Here is an 18350-nt window from a genome sequence, read left to right on the forward strand (position 1 = left end):
TTTCAAAAAGGCTTTACAACGAAAGCAAAACATTAGATTATGTCAGGAGAGTACCGTGCCAAAAATAATCACACAGCCATTTTCAAAGCAAGCATTTATGTCACAAAAACCAAAACCACAGCTAAATGCAGCACTAACCTTTGATGATCTTCATCAGATGACACTCCTAGGACATTATGTTATACATTACATGCATGTTTTGTTCAATCAAGTTCATATTTATATCAAAAAATTGCTTTTTACATTAGCATGTGATGTTCAGAACTAGCATACCCACCTTAAACTTACGGTGAATTTACTAAATGACTCATGATAAACGTTGACAAAATACCTAACAATTATTTTAAGAAGTATAGGTACAATACTCCTTTATGCAAACGCTATGTCAGATTTTAAAATAGCTTTTCGGCGAAAGCACATTTTGTAATATTCTGAGTACATAGCTCGGCCATCACAGGCTAGCTAATTTGACACCTACCAAGTTTGGGGCAACCTAAACTCAGAATTACTATTAGAAAAATTGGATTACCTTTGCTGTTCTTCGTCAGAATGCACTCCCAGGACTTCTACTTCAACAACAAATGTTGTTTTGGTTCATTAGAAAGGTGTCTGACTGTACGGGGGAAAAAAAAGAAAAAAAGTATGAAATGAAATGTAAGTCGCTCTGGATAAGAGCATCTGCTAAATGACTAAAAATGTAAAATGGTTCCAAATAATCCATAGTTATATCCAAATACCTCAGTTTTGTTCATGCGTTCAGGTCACTATCCGAAGGGTAACGCGTGAGCGCATTTCGTGACAAAAAAATTCAAAATATTCCATTACCGTACTTAGAAGCATGTCAAACGCTGTTTAAAATCAATTTTTATGGTATTTTTCTTGTAAAATAGCAATAATATTCCATCCGGACAGAAAAAAATGGAGAAGTCTCGTGAACGCGCATCTCAGTCTCACTGTCCCCAGCAGGCCACTTACAAACTCTGCTGCTTTACTTTGCCCAAAGACAGGAGACACGTCATTCCGCTTTCTGAACGCTTTAGAGAGCCAATGGAAGCCTTAGAAAGTGTCACATAAAAGCACAGATGCTGTAATGTCGATAGAGATGCAACAGAAGGACAACAAATTGTCAGATAGGGCACTTCCTGCAAGGAATCTATATGCATATCCTACCTTCTGGGCCCGAGTAGCAGGCAGTTTAATTTGGGCACATTATTCATCTGAATTTCTGAATACTGCCCCCTGTCACCAAGAAGTTATCCTCTTTGGGAAAGGCATCCTGCTAGCAACACACCTCGACAACATCCGGTGAAATTGCAGAGTGCGAAATTCAAAATACAAAATATCATATTAAACATTTCATGAAAATACAAGTGTCTTACATCGTTTAAAAGCTTAACTTCTTTTTAATCCAGCAGCTTTGCCAGATTTCAAAAAGGCTTTACGGCGAAAGCACACCATTCGATTATCTGAGGACAGCGCCCCACATACAAACGCATTACAAACATTTTCCAACCAAGCAGAGGCATCACGAAAGTCAGAAATAGTGATAAAATAAATAACTTACCTTTGATGATCTTCCTCTGTTTGCAATCCAAAGGGTCCATGCTACATGACAAATGGTCCTTTTGTTTGATAAAGTCCTTCTTTATATCCCAAAAAGTCAGTTTAGTTGGCGTGCTTGACTCAGTAATCCACATGTTTCCCTTGTTAAAAATGCATACAAATGAATCCAGTAAGTTACCAATAAACTTCGTCCAAACAAGTCAAACAACGTTTCTAATCAATCCTCAGGTACCCTAATATGTAAGTAAACACTAAAATTTAAGACGGAGAAAATTATGTTCATTATCGGAGATAAATAATGAAGTGTGCGCCCTCACCGACACGCCCCACAACACTACAGCCAAAATGGGAGCCGCTTACAAAAACCACAAAGACTGTTGACATCTGCTGGAAGCCCTAGGAACTGCAATCTGGGAGGTATTCCTTTTATATTCCCATAGAGAGCCATTATAATGAGTGGTGAGCTGAATTTTATTTTTCCCGGATGGATTCTCCTCAGGTTTTCGCCTGCTATATCTGTTCTGTTATACTCACAGACATTATTTTAACAGTTTGTGAAACTTTAGAGTGTTCTATCCAATACTACCAATTAAATGCATATCCTAGCTTCTGGGCCTGAGTAACAGGCAGTTTACTTTGGGCACCTCATTCATCCAAACTTCCGAATACTGCCCCCTATCCATAAGAAGCTTTAAACACACTAATGAGATGTAAAGCGTTTCTCTGTAGAATCTCTACCTACAGTGTGATGCATTGTGTCATGGAAACAACAGTATGTTCTTAATTAACACAAATGCTGTAGATAGGGTCCATAGCCTTGTGGCTGTGTAGTCATCTTCTTAGATCCTCTATGAGATAGAAGTTGAAATGCCTGCTCCAGTACAGCACATAGTTCACTGAAACCATAGAATGCTTTTGTATAAGTAACTTAGTCAAGGATTGTTTCATGTTTTATGATATCCCCCTCTACTTTCACTTGTGTGTTTTCAGTTGAGGGGTTGCTGTGGTAACCATGTGAAGGGGATCCCTCTGTCTGATTCGTGGTTATTCTCAGCATCACTAGGGAGCCTCAACCAATGGGAAACCCCCATTACAGACCCCAGAGACCAGACAGAGGGTTCAGACAGAGAAAGAGAGTGAGAGAAGGAGAGAGAGAGGGAGGGATGGAGACAAAGATATATATAAATAGAGAGAGAGACAGCGATGGAGGGAAGGAGAGAGACAGGGGTAATGGGGGAGGTGTAACTTATAGTATCCCCCTTTGGGTGGCAGGTAGCTTAGTGGTTAGAGCATTGGGCCAGTAACTGAAAGGTTGCTAGATCGAATCCCGAGCTGACAAGGTAAAAATCTCTCGTCCTGCCCCTGAACAAGGCAGTTAACCCACTGTTCCTAGGCCGTCATTGTAAATAAGAATTGGTTCTTAACTGACTTGCCCAGTTAAATGTTAATAAAAAAAAATATTAAATGATGTCATCATACTTTTCTCTTTCAATCTCTCTGCCCCTACCCTCTCACACTACCCCTAACCTGAACTCTCCTCTCTTCTCCTTTCATCTCAAAACGGAACACATGGGATAATCCCAAAAGTGCAAAATGCAAACTCAAGCACAACTCAAATAGTTTGACATTGATGTATTTGACCTAGGTCTGACCTAGACCAAAGCAGAGACGTGATGCCAGTACAGTAGAGCAGTATTGTGTGACCATGCCCTCCCTCTCTGTGGTTCCAGTAGCATCGATGGCCACAGCTTTCTAAAGACCAGCTATTGTTTCACTGTCACCCCTATCCTTCACTCCCTACCCTTCCCTCTCAACTACATGTTCTCTTCTCTATTCATCCCCCTCTTTTCTCTGCTGTTTGTTCTTCATTCCTGTTGTTTGACTAATGATGATCTGGGTGTATGATGGGGAGTGAAACAGACACATGATGAAAGATAGAAAGATGGAGAGAAAGATGGGGAGAAAGAGAGAGAGACATAGAAAGAGGTTGGTCATGGCTCAGGCAACAGTTATCAAAACAAGCATTTATATATCTCCCTCCCTCCCTCTCACTCACTCTCTCTCTCTCTCTCTCTCACTCCCTCCATCCCTCTCTCACTCTCTCTGACTCTCTCTCTCTCTGACTCTCTCTCTTGCTCCCTCCCCCTCCTCCCTCCCTCCCTCCCTCACTCTCTCTCTGACTCTCTCTCTCACTCTCTCTCTCTCTGATAGTTATCTAAGCATGAAATCAATTTAAGCATGAAATCAATTTCCCATCATGGGACAGTTTGACATTGACGTGTTTAGCATGTGATAGAGAGGCTGAACAAAGAAGTGTGTGTGTATGTGTGTGTGTGTGTCTGTGTGTGCACACGTGTGCATGCGCATGTGTGTGCGTGCATAAGTGCATGTGTGTGTTTGTGATAGGGAGGCTGAGAAGAATTTCAGGAATTGTAAAATGCCAAGGTATGTAAGGTACGATATGTGGTCATATTTGTCATAATATGATATTAGTTTATCTTGATCTTTCTAACTTTGTCTGTTTGTGTTGTCTCTGTCTGTCTGTAAGGAAACATATAGGTAAAATGTAGGAAACATACAGAAAAGATACAGGAAACATATAGGAAACATGTAGGAAACATATAGAAAAGATACAGGAAACATATAGGAAACATGTAGGAAACATATTGGAAAGATACAGGTAACATATAGGAAACTTGTAGGTAAAATGGAGGAAACATATAGGTAAAACGGAGGAAACATATAGGAAACATATAGGTAAAATGGAGGAAACATATAGGAAACATATAGTTAAATGGAGGAAACATATAGGAAACATATAAGAAAGATACAGGAAACATATAGGACACATGTAGGTAAAATGGAGGAAACATATAGGTAAAACGGAGGAAACATATAGGAAACATATAGGTAAAATGGAGGAAACATATAGGAAACATATAGTTAAATGGAGGAAACATCTAGGCAGAACTCTTTATATTCAACTGATTTCACCTTGGGAAACAGAGAGTGCCATTCCCTGAGGAGCTCTCCCTTTATTTCCTTCCTTCTATCACTGTCTGTTATTATCACAATGTATACTGTATACTACATGCTTAATGAGTGTATACTACATACTATATACTATTAGTTCATTTTGGTATACTGTAAACAGAACAGTATCCTTTCAGTTGACAGTACTAGCTCTTCGCTGGTCTACCAGAAGCTGATGCTGTTACTACACAACTTCTTGCTAGCTAGTTAGCATAACAAATTACTAGTTAGACATTTTACGACATCGGTTATGTTCTTAAATTCAATCTGGAGTGTCAGAGTGCGCTTGTAAATTCAGAGCATTGTCAGATTGTCCATTTGTAAATTCAGAGTGTTTCACTATCGGAGTGCACACTGGATGCTCGGGTGGAGGAGTAGGGTTGATTTGAGCATTCTGACCTTACAAAGGCAGTCAAGCACCCAAGCTAACGTTAGCTAGCTTGCAAGCCACTTCCAGACACAAATGAGAGTGGCCACTCTGACCATTTTACTCGCCCTAGCAGAGCTGGTTAGGAGGTTTTCAGTGTTATCCAGAGTGTTGGTGACTAACTGTGTTGCTGGCAACAATTTAATTACGCTTTTTGCCATCGTTAACTGACACCGGCCATATTCAACCGGTGTTGAACGCTAGTCAATTGATTATTCTGCGCTCAGACTAGAGTGCTCTGAAATCGGAGTAGATAGCCAGAGCGAATTTACAAAAGCACCCGAATGTCCATTGAAAACGCACAACAACTATTCCATTTAACTTAGCTAAGAATGACGGGAATAATCAAGTCAATAAACGTTGGGTAGTTAGATAGCCTATAGTTAATATACTGGCAAGTTTGATGTATAAGTAGCCAACTAACATTAGGTAGCTAGCTAACATACCGGTACATACTGCTGTAATGATATGCTATGTGATTCGTGATGACAGCGTAGCTAACAAATTGTCAGCCAACATAACGTGTAAGGTAACGTATTTGAAAATAATTACTTTATTACATTGCTCAACATTTTGTTAACATTTGTCATAATTAGTTAAAGCAATGAATTTGTATCGGCTATCGTTGGACTTCGGCTGCATATTTTCCGCAATTTTCTTCAAATCTGAAAACGATGTGAAGCAACGCCCATTTCCGGAATAATTGCATCATGGGCACTAAAGTACAGAAATAGTGTCCTCTGCGTGTATACTTCATATTTTGGTGAATTTAGTACGACATCCGGAAACTTTTGGCATGCTAACTATATCCATACTATGACCAATAAGCATACTATATACTCAAATCACGTCACAAATAGTACGATTAGTGTGCGTAGTATGAGTATGAGTTCTCTCTCTCTCTCTCTCTCTCTCTCTCTCTCTCTCTCTCTCTCTCTCTCTCTCTCTCTCTCTCTCTCTCTCTCTCTCTCTCTCTCTCTCTCGCTCCCTCTCGCTCCCTCTCAGCAGTGAGTTCAGTAGCATTGTGATGGATGGAGACAGTGAGAGAGAGGTTATTATTACAGCATTCTGTTGACTGTAGCAGCAGACTCAGTTATAGAGAAGTCATTATAATGCCATTCTGTTGACTGTAGCAGCAGACTCAGTTATAGAGAACTCATTATAATGCCATTCTGTTGACTGTAGCAGCAGACTCAGTTATAGAGAACTCATTATAATGCCATTCTGTTGACTGTAGCAGCAGACTCAGTTATAGAGAACTCATTATAATGCCATTCTGTTGACTGTAGCAGCAGACTCAGTTATAGAGAACTCATTATAATGCCATTCTGTTGACTGTAGCAGCAGACTCAGTTATAGAGAACTCATTATAATGCCATTCTGTTGACTGTAGCAGCAGACTCAGTTATAGAGAACTCATTATAATGCCATTCTGTTGACTGTAGCAGCAGGCTCAGTTATAGAGAACTCATTATAATGCCATTCTGTTGACTGTAGCAGCAGACTCAGTTATAGAGAACATTATTTATTTATTTATATATTTATTTCACCTTTATTTAACCAGGTAGGCCAGTTGAGAACAAGTTCTCATTTATAACTGCAACCTGGCCAAGATAAAGCAAAGCAGTGCGACAAAAACAACAACACAGAGTTACACATAAACAAACGTACAGTCAATAACACAAAAGAAAAGAAAAATAGAAAAATCTATGTACAGTGTGTGCAAATGTAGAAGAGTAGGGAGGTAGGCAATAAATAGTCCCTAGAGGTGAAAATAATTACAATTTAGCATTAAGACTGGAGTGATAGATGTGCAGATGATGATGTGCAAGTAGAGATACAGGGGTGCAAAAGAGCAAGAGGTTAAGTAATAATATGGGGATGAGGTAGTTGGGTGTGCTATTTACAGATTGGCTGTGTACAGGTACAGTGATCGGTAAGCTGCTCAGACAGCTGATGCTTAAAGTTAGAGAGGGAGATATAAGACTCCAGCTTCAGAGATTTTTGCAATTCGTTCCAGTCATTGGCAGCAGAGAACTGGAAGGAAAGGCGGCCAACGGAAGTGTTGGCTTTGGGGGTGACCAGTGAAATATACCTGCTGGAGTGCGTGCTATGGGTGGGTGTTGCTATGGTGACTAGTGAACTGAGATAAGGAGGGGCTTTACCTAGAAAAGGTTTGGCGATGGATATGTAGTGAGGGCCAGCCAACGAAAGCATACAGGTTGCAGTGGTGGGTAGTATATGGGGCTTTGGTGACAAAACAGATGGCACTGTGATAGACTACATCCAGTTTGCTGAGTGGAGTGTTGGGGGATATTTTGTAAATGACATCGCCGAAGTCAAGGATCGGTAGGATAGTCAGTTTTACGAGGATATGTTTGGCAGCATGAGTGAAGGAGGCTTTGTTGCAAATTTGGAAGCCAATTCTAGATTTAATTTTGGATTGGAGATGCTTAATGTGAGTCTGGAAGGAGAGTTTACAGTCTAACCAGACACCTAGGCATTTGTAGTTGACCACATATTCTAGGTCAGAACCGTCCAGAGTAGTGATGCTAGTTGGGCGGGAGGGTGCAGGCAGCGATCGGTTGAAAAGCATGCATTTTGTTTTACTAGCATTTAAGAGCAGTTGGAGGCCACGGAAGGAGTGTTGTATGGCGTTGAAGCTCGTTTGGAGGTTTATTAACATGTTGTCCAAAGAAGGGCCAGATGTATACAGAATGGTGTCGTCTGCGTAGAGGTGGATCAAAGAATCACTCGCAGCAAGAGCGACATCATTGATATATACAGAGAAAAGAGTCGGCCCGAGAATTTAACCCTGTGGCACCCCCATAGAGACTGGTCCGGATAACAGGCCCTCCGATTTGACACACTGAACTCTATCTGAGAAATATTACACTCTTTAATATTGCACCCAAACCATATTACACCCTTGAATAATGCACCCAAACCATATTACACTCTTTAATAATGCACCCAAACCATATTACACTCTTGAATAATGCACCCAAACCATATTACACTATTGAATAAAGCAACAATTCACAAGCATGTGCAGACCATTAAAGAGTTTATTTTCTTGTTTGTACATGCAACATTAGCTAAACATTAGGCTGTATCACAACCGACTGTGATTTGGAGTCCCAATGGTGCTACACACAATTGGCCCTGCGTCGCCCGGGTTTGGCCGGTGTAGGCCATCATTGTAAATAAGAATTTGTTCTTAACTGACTTGCCAAGTAAAAAAAAAAATAACATGTTTAGCTTGCAAGACAATAGCAAAGCTAACTATGCCTAGCAACATAGCATATCAAAGCATGAATGTTTACCCCTCTCATATGAATATAATAGTACATTTTCAGCGTATTAAAGTTACCTTAGAACAAACCAGGCTTTATTTTATCTGTATTGTGAAAGTCATTATATCAGTCGCAAAATTGTGAATTAATTTGAGAATTTTGATAACTAAAAGACAGATTAGAGTATTTTCACTGTCTTGTCTTTACAGCAATAGCCATCTACTTTTCACTGACTGTCGCAACTCAACAATCATCTATTTGGTATTTGCAGAGCGCATACTGCCTTTTCTTCCGACTGTAGGCAATGCGATTTGAAACAATCCACAACTTTTTTTTAAGGCTAGGGAAGTTAATAATCGTCTGTGGCCAAATCATGCTTTAGTAGTGAATGATTTTATTTATGTCTGTATAGACAGGAGTAAGCTAATTAGACTATATAATTTTAGCAATTTAATAAAATTTACTTAGGCTCATAGGCAGCGTGTCCATAAGGCTATGTCAATCTACTATTCCCCATAGTAGAAAAGTTTACCTATTCTATTGGTCAGCTTGTCGAGAAGGAAATAGCCCAAACAAACTTTGGGACAGTTGTGGGGTGATAGATACAAGTTCATACAACCAGTAGGCTTAGGCTACATTTAAAAAAAACTTTACAAAGGAATCTGATGCAACAGATCAGAACGTTTAGCGTAAAATGTTGCTAAACTATTATTTGTTAATTAACATTATTAGCGCAGCAAGTTGGTAGGCCACGTGTGAATGTGCGTTTGGCTACCGGACAGTGAAAGAAAGTTGATAACCAATAGAACATGAGAGAAATAGGATACTGGGTTCAATGGCATATATGTCTTTATAAAAGAATTGCTTCCACGGATATGGTCCGATGATGCCTAGGCTACTTTGAAGCAAGGCAAAATATTCCTCATAATATGTAGTAAAATGTTCAGGTTTCAAACAATTAAATAGCTATATGTTTTCAAAATGCATACTGCCTCTAGCTCATTGCAAAGTGGTGTGTGACTCGCTGATGAAGCCTGCCTTCCGTTACCTATGCATTTGAATGGTGAATGGGAAGTGCGCATCAATTACCATTTGAGAAATAAAAATAGTAGCTCTTTTTAATCGTGGCCCCAAAAACTATTTTTAACACACAATTGCATTTAGAATTGGTGCGCAATGACTGGGCTTATAAAAGCACTGTCTGACAGATTTTCTGCTCAAAGGCTCTGTACCTCTATGTTGTATGCATGTGATAAATAAGATACATAAGGAATATACCCGCGTAACAATTTATTTCCAATAAACTCTGCAAATAATCACCCGTAGACCGATAAGCATGACCAGTCAAATGTTTTTACATCAACTGGTATTTCCGTCCATGAATGGGCTAAAAGCATTACTTCGCAATGTGATTGTTAAAATTAGCTTTTTTATTTTTTAACGGAAACCCTAGCGCACATACGCACACACAAGTACGCACACACACACACACACACTTTGGATGATATGTGGTAATGGTAGCAGACTGTGTATCATGGCCTAATGACACCCTAACCACATTTTCCTCTCGTTGCTAAAGTGGCACTCTCCCATTCCAGCACAGCTACCAGGCATTGCAGTGGTTTAAATGCATGTTCCATATGGACAGCTCCTTAGGGAGACTTACACACACACACACACACACACACACACACACACACACACACACACACACACACACACACACTCACACTCACACACCCGCAAGCAAGAGTCAGGTTCCAAAACCATACAAATATTCTGTCAGCAGTTTTCTGAGTCAAAACAGATTTCTACAATGTCCAGAGTATCAGGACTACTGTAAGGCGTTGCCTGTATCGGTTTGTCTCTAGTAAAACTTCCCTTTGAGAAAGGAACAGGTTTAAAGCATCAATGAAGGATTGTGGAAGCTTTTCTTACAGACCAGATCAACCTGTCCAGACCAGATCAAACCTATCCAGACCAGATCAAACCTGTCCAGACCAGTTTGTGACTCGTGTTCTATCTGCAAGGTCTCATCACTCTCTCTCTTAGCTCTTGGCATACCATGACAATCTACCTCCGTTGTTCTCTGTGTGCGGAGGGGGAAGAGAGGGAGTAGGAGAGAGGGAGAGAGATGGAGAGAGGGGGTAAGAGAGATGAAAGAAGGAAGAGAGATGGACAGAGGGGGTTATGGAAAGAGAAGGCGGTAGGGAGAGCGTGACGGGGAAAAAGAGAGAGAGAAACAGAGAAAACAGTTAGAGAGAGAGATGTGGGTTAGAGGGGATCGGAGCTTCCCGTAGCTATAGCAACCACTGCCACGCTGGTCCAATCACCAAGCCAACGTGTGGTTGCTAGGGAGACATTGTGAGATTACAGGGAGATGAGTTTAGGCAGCAGTGGTTTCCCCTTCCGACGCTCCAGGATTTAGGACAGAAGACAAGGGCAGTGTCTCAAATAGTAGCCTATTCCCGATATAGTGCTCTGGTCAAAAGTAGTGCACTATTTAGGATGAAAACAGGTATTATCCTGCGTCTTGTCTCCTGAAAAATCGCTGCTTGAGGGGATAAACACACTCATCTTCTCTGCCTATGGTCTCTCCCACACACACACACACACACACACACACACACACACACACACACACACACACACACACACACACACACACACACACACACACACACACACACACACACAGTTAGTTCTGATGCGTTTCTCAACAGTGTTTATTGGTTGGTGATGTGTTCTGTGTGAGTAGCATTATCCTGTCTTGGGTAGGGGGCAGTATTTTGACGTCCGGATGAAAAGCGTGCCCAAAGTAAACTGCCTGTTACTCAGGCCTAGAAGCTAGGATATGCATATAATTGGTCGATTTGAATAGAAAACACTCTAAAGTTTCTAAAACTGTTACAATTATGTCTGTGAGTATAACAGAACTGATTTGGCAGGCGAAACCCCGAGGACAACCCATCCCCCCCCAAAAGAATTCAGCCTACCTGTTTTCAATGGCTATCACTTTAATTACAAGGCCAAGTCCTCCCAGATTGCAGTTCCTAGGGCTTCCACTAGATGTCAACAGTCTTCAGAAAGAGTTTCATGCTGGTTTTTGGAAAACTGAGCCAGAAATTGTAGTTTTTATAGGTGGCTCCCATTTTGGCTGTAGAGTTTCCAAGCATGTGGAAGAGAGCGCGTTCTTTGGTATTTTTCTCCGGTAAAGACAATAACGATTCTCCGCCTTAACCTGTTGGGTCTAGGGGGCAGCATTTGCACGTCTGGATAAAAAAAATGTACCCGATTTAATCTGGTTACTAATCCTACCCAGTAACTAGAATATGCATATACTTATTATATATGGATAGAAAACACTCTAAAGTTTCCAAAACTGTTTGAATGGTGTCTGTGAGTATAACAGAACTCATTTGGCAGGCAAAACCCTGAGACATTTTCTGACAGGAAGTGGATACCTGATGTGTTGTATTGACTTTAAACCTATCCCATTGAAAAACACAGGGGTTTAGGAATATTTTGGCACTTCCTATTGCTTCCACTAGATGTCACCAGCCTTTACAAAGTGTTTTGAGTCTTCTGGAGGGAGATCTGACCGAACAAGAGCCATGGAACGGTGATGTCCCATTAGACACCTGGCGCGCTACTTCATGTTGGGTACCCTCGTTCCAATACGTTATAAAAGACTATGCATTCGTCCACCTTGAATATTATTCATGTTCTGGTTAAAAAAGGCCCTAATGATTTATGCTATACAACGTTTGACATGTTTGAACGAACGGAAATATATTTTTTCCCCTCGTTCATGACGAGAAGTCCGGCTGGCTTACATCATGTGCTAACGAGACGGAGATTTTTGGACATAAATGATGAGCTTTTTTGAACAAAACTACATTCGTTATGGACCTGTGATACCTGGAAGTGACATCTGATGAAGAGAATCAAAAGTAATGGATTATTTACATAGTATTTTCGATTTTAGATCTCCCCAACATGACGTCTAGTTTGTATCGCAACGCGTATTTTTCTGGGCACAGTGCTCAGATTATTGCAAAGTGTGATTTCCCAGTAAGGTTATTTTTAAATCTGGCAAGTTGATTGCGTTCAAAAGATGTAAATCTATAATTCTTTAAATGACAATATAATATTTTACCAATGTTTTCTAATTTTAATTATTTAATTTGTGACGCTGACTTGACTGCCGGTTATTGGAGGGAAACGATTTCCTCAACATCAATGCCATAGTAAAACGCTGTTTTTGTATATAAATATCAACTTGATAGAACTAAAAATGCATGCATTGTCTAACATAATGTCCTAGGAGTGTCATCTGATGGAGATTGTAAAAGGTTAGTGCATCATTTTAGCTGGTTTTATGGTTTTGGTGACCCTGTCTTTGACTTGACAAAACATTACACACAACTCTTGTAAATGTACTGTCCTAACATACTCTAAATTTATGCTTTCGCCGTAAAACCTTTTTGAAATCGTAAAACGTGGTTAGATTAAGGAGATGTTTATCTTTCAAATGGTGTAACATAGTTGTATTTTTGAAAAATTTGAATTTTGACATTTATTTGGATTCAAATTTGCCGCTCTTGAAATGCACCTGCTGTTGATGGAGTGCACCACGGGTGGCACGCTAGCGTCCCACCTAGCCCCAAGAGGTTAAATTGTATCGTTTATTTACGTATAAGGGTACCTAAGGTTTGATTATAAACGTTGTTTGACTTGTTTGGAAAAGTTTGTTAGTAACGTTTGGGATTTATTTTGTATGCATTTTGATGGAGGGAAACTGGGTGGATTATTGACTGAAGTGCGCCAGCTAAACTGAGTTTTTATGGATATAAAGAAGGACATTCTCCAACAAAAGGACCAGTTGTGAAATAACTGGGACCTTTTGGAGTGCCAACAGAAGAAGATCATCAAAGCTAAGGCATTTATTATATGGCTATTTCTGACTTTCGTTTCGCACCTGCCTGGTTGAAATATGTTTTTCATGTGTTTGTATGTGGGGCGCTGTCCTCAGATAACCTCTTGGGGCTATGTGGTATGCTAGCGTGCCACCCATGGTGCACCCTATCAACAGCAGGTGCATTTCAAGAGCGGCAAATTTGAAACCAAATAAATGTCAAAATTCAAATTTTTCAAACATACAACTATCTTACACCCTTTGAAAGATAAACATCTCCTTAATCTAACGACGTTGTCCGATTTCAAAAAGGTTTTACGGCGAAAGCATAAAGTTAGATTATGTTAGGAGAGTACATTGACAATAGCTGTGTGTAATGTTTTGTCAATTCAAAGACAGGGTCACCAAAACCATAAAACCAGCTAAAATGATGCACTAACCTTTTACAATCTCCATCAGATGACACTCCTAGGACATTATGTTAGACAATACATGCATTTTTAGTTCTATCAAGTTCATATTTATATCCAAAAACAGCGGTTTACTATGGCGTTGATGTTCAGGAAATCGTTTCCCTCCAATAACCGGCAGTCAAGTCAGCACCACAAATTAAATAATTAAAATTAGAAAACATTGGTAAAATATTATATTGTCATTTAAAGAATTATAGATTTACATCTCTTGAACGCAATCAACTTGCCAGATTTAAAAATAACCTTACTGGGAAATCACACTTTGCAATAATCTGAGCACTGCGCCCAGAAAAATACGCTTTGTGATACAGACAAACGGCCATGTTGGAGAGATCTAAAATCGAAAATACTATGTAAATAATCCATTACCTTTGATTCTCTTCATCAGATGTCACTTCCAGGAATCCCAGGTCCATAACGAATGTAGTTTTGTTCAAAAAAGCTCATCATTTATGTCCAAAAAGCTCCGTGTTGTTAGCACATGATCTAAGCCAGCCGGACTTCTCGTCATGAACGAGGGAAAAAATATATTTACGTTCGTTCAAACATGTCAAACGTTGTATAGCATAAATCATTAGTGCCTTTTTTAACCAGAACATGAATAATATTCAAGGTGGACGAATGCATTCTCTTTTAAAACGAATTGGAACGAGGGTACCCAACATGAACTCGCGCGCCAGAGTCTAATCGGCCATCACCGTTCCAAGGCTCTTGTTCGGTCAGATCTCACAGTAAAAGACTCAAAACACTTTGTAAAGGCTGGTGACATCTAGTGGAAGCAATAGGAAGTGCCAAAACATTAATCAGCCCCTGTGTGTTTCAATGGCATAGGCTTAAAGGTAATTCAACACATCAGGTATCCACTTCCTGTCAGAAAATGTCTCAGGGTTTTGCCTGCCAAATGAGTTCTGTTATACTCACAGACACCATTCAAACAGTTTTAGAAACTTTAGGGTGTTTTCTATCCATATATAATAAGTATATGCCTATTCTAGTTACTGGGTAGGATTAGTAACCAGATTAAATCGGGTACGTTTTTTTATCCAGCCGTGAAAATACTGCCCCTTAGCCCCAACAGGATAATTGCATGGTTTGCTTTCGCCGTAAAGCCTTTTTGAAATCTGACACCGCGGCTGAAATTAACAAGAAGTTAAGCTTTATTTTAATGTATTACACTTGTGATTTTATGAAAGTTAAATATTTGTAATACTGTAGTTTGAATTTCACGCTCTGCAATTTCACCGGATGTTGGCCAGGTGGGACGCTACCGTTAAGTTAACTTCTCCATAGTGCTGATCTAAGGTCAGTTTTTGTCTTGTAAGAATTTGTTGGTGAGTGGGTAATCCACCTCTATCATCCGTTCTATTAGCCAACGTGCAATCACTGGAGAATAAACTGGAAGAACTCCGTTCGAAACTATCCTACCAACGGGACATTAAAAACTGTAATATCTCATGTTTCACCGAGTCGTGGCTGAACGACGACACGGATAATATACTGTTGGCTGGGTTTTCAGTGCATCGGCAGGACAGAACAGCTACGTCTGACGAGAGGTGAGAGTGTGTGTTTATTTGTCAATAACAGCTGGTGCGCAATGTCAAATATTAAGGTACTGTGAGGTATTGCTCGCCTGAGGTAGAGTACCTCATGATAAGCTGTAGACCAAACTATCTACCAAGAGAGTTTTCATCTATATTTTTTTGTAGCCGTCTATTTACCACCATAAACTGACGCTGGCACTAAGGCCGCACTCAACGAGCTTTATAAGGCCATGAGAAACAAGAAAATGCTCATCAAGAAGCGGCGCTCCTAGTGGCCAGGGACTTTAATGCAGGCCAACGAAAATCTGTTTTATCTAATTTCTACCAGCATGTGCAAACAGAGGGAGAAAAAACTCTTGACCACCTCCACACACAGAGATGACTACAAAGCTCTCCCTTGCCCTCCATTTGGAAAATCTGACTATTATTCTATCCTCCTGATTCCTGCTTGCAAAAACTAAAGCAGGAATTATCAGTGACCTGCTCAATACAGAAGTGGTCAGATGACGTGGATGCTACGCTACAGGACTGTTTTGCTAACACAGACTGGAATACGTTGGATTGGATTCATCCAATGGCTTTTAGGAGTTTTCCACCACAGTCACCGGCTTCATCAATAAGTGCATCAACGACGTTGTCCCCACAGTGACCGTATGTATATATCCCAACCAGAAGCCATGGATTACAGTCAACATCCGCACCGAGATAAAGGCTAGAGCTGCCGCTTTCAAGGAGAGGGACACTAATCCAGACGCTTATAAGAAATCCTGCTAGGCCCTCAGACAAACCATCAACAAACAGGCAAAGCATCAATAAAGGAATAAGATTGAATCCTATAACACCGGCTCTGACGCTCGCCGGATGTGGCAGGGCTTGCAAACTATTACGGACTACAAAGGGAAACCCAGCCACGAGCTGCCCAGTGACGCGAGCCTACCAGAAAGGCTAAATACCGTTTATGCTTGCTTCGAGGCAAGCAACACTGAAGCATGCATGAGACCACCAGCTGTTCTGAAGACTGGGTGATCACGCTCTCAGTAGCCGATGTGAGCAAGACCTTTTAACAGGTCAACATTCACCGCGGGGCCAGACGGCCGCGGGGCCAGACAGATTATCAGAACGTGTACTCAGAGCATGTGCTGACCAACTGGCAAGTGTCCCCACTGACATTTTCAACCTCTCCCTGACCGAGTCTGTAATACCTACATGTTTCAAGCAGACCACCATAGTCCCTGTGCCTGAGAAAGCAAAGGTAACCTGCCTAAATGATTACCACCCCGTAGCACTCACGTCGGTAGCCATGAAGTGCTTTGAAAGGCTGGTCATGGCTCACATCAACACCATGACCCCGGAATCCCTAGACCCACTCCAATTTGCATACCGCCCCAAAAGATCCACAGATGACGTAATCTAATTCGCACTTCACACTGCCTTTTCCCACCTGGACAAAAGAAACACCTATGTGAGAATGCTTTTCATTGACTACAGCTCAGCATTTAACACCTTAGTGCCCACAAAGCTCATCACTAAGATAAGGACCCTGGAACTAAACACCTTCCTCTTCAACCGGATCCTGGACTTCCTGACGGGCCACCCCCAGGTGGAGATTCAGTGAAAATAAAAATCTCATTGATTTATGAAGACCAATCCCCATGCTTGTCTCAGAGCAGTGCAGAACAGTGCTAAAATAGTTGTAGGCTATTGCTTCAAATCCTATTTCTTCTAACTTAAATATGCTCTTTAAATAAATAACACCTATAGCACTTTTAACAGCACATTACTCAACACTAATGAGACTCATGTCGCCTACGGTAGGCCTACAGTATATCGAAAAATATGACTTGACTCTCCGCCAATAATTACATATAGAGGATTGGGGGATTGGAGGATTCAGAATCAAAACCAAAAGTAGCAACGCATTTTGCATTGCGATGCTGTGACTTAGACAGCTGCGCCACTGGGGAGGCCCCATCCACAAAGTATTAAAATACAGAGAGGTGTTGGTAAAGGTATATTGTCCTGCTAATAGCCCATAATGGGCTATTATAATGCTGTACATGGTGTCCAGGTCAGGATAACCAAAACATTTATTTATTAAAGACTATCAGAAAGAATGTTGGTACTTATTTATTTTGATCCAAAGCCATGAATGAGTGAGTTACTCAGGTTTATATATGTGCCACTATATGACTGTGTCGTCAACTTGATAATATATAATGATATTTTGGAGGTTATTTATATATGTTTTTAAACGAGAAGTGAGTGATTATAATCTGAATAAAGGCCAAAATAATATTTGTCAAGGCCAAAATATTTATTTCTGTTTTTAGAGGAAGAGAAACGCTGGGCCAATTGTGCCCCTATGAGACTCCCAATCACGGTAGTGTATACATAATAGTGTATACAGCTGGAGAACTGCAAGGTAATCCCATTATGCGCCACTTGGGAGCCATGACCAATATGACCAATACATATTGTCCTGCTAATAACAAGGTTAATAACATATCTGTGATAATATCTAAGGGGCTTTTATATCATTCTAAATGAATAATAATAATCGCTTTGTTTATAAAATAACAATATTTTGGAGATGATTTTGTTTTCAAATAACATACATTGAGCAACAAAAAGTCATTCTTGAACATGGGGTGAGACATTGTTACTAATTTGTAAATAAAGCCAGTTTGTTTTTAGAATGATTTATTTCTGTTTTTAGAGGGAGAGAAACCAAAAACCTACAGTCATCTCATGGTTCTCCCAGTCAAGGTTGGCACAGGTATTGAACCAGCATCTGTAACAATACAGGTTTAATCCAAGATGGCTTAGCAGTCAGGCGTCTTTTGTCGTTGTCTTGTTGTGTCCTTTGTATATATCTTTTTTCTTCCTATATATTTTTACAAATATTTTTTCTTAACCCCAACTTCAACATACTCTCCTGCAACCTGCCTCACCCAATGTAGTATGGATCTGCTATTTTGTTTACTTTAGAACCAGAACCCCAAACAGAAGCTAGCCAGCTAACTAGCTACTAGCTAGTAGTCAGCTAGCCACTGCTAGCGGTCATCAGCTAACCTTTAGCCCGGACAACTCCTGCCAGTC

General features: G+C 40.4%; 1 protein-coding gene across 2 annotated transcripts in view; it reads left to right on the plus strand.

Moving 5' to 3' along the window:
- Positions 1–18350, plus strand: part of LOC106612141 (actin-binding LIM protein 3) — a 123904-nt gene that overhangs the window by 28310 nt on the left and 77244 nt on the right. The gene's annotated exons all lie outside the window — the stretch shown is intronic.

This window comes from Salmo salar, chromosome ssa09 (genome assembly GCF_905237065.1).
Source record: "Salmo salar chromosome ssa09, Ssal_v3.1, whole genome shotgun sequence".
In the NCBI taxonomy this organism is placed as follows: Eukaryota; Metazoa; Chordata; class Actinopteri; order Salmoniformes; family Salmonidae; genus Salmo; species Salmo salar.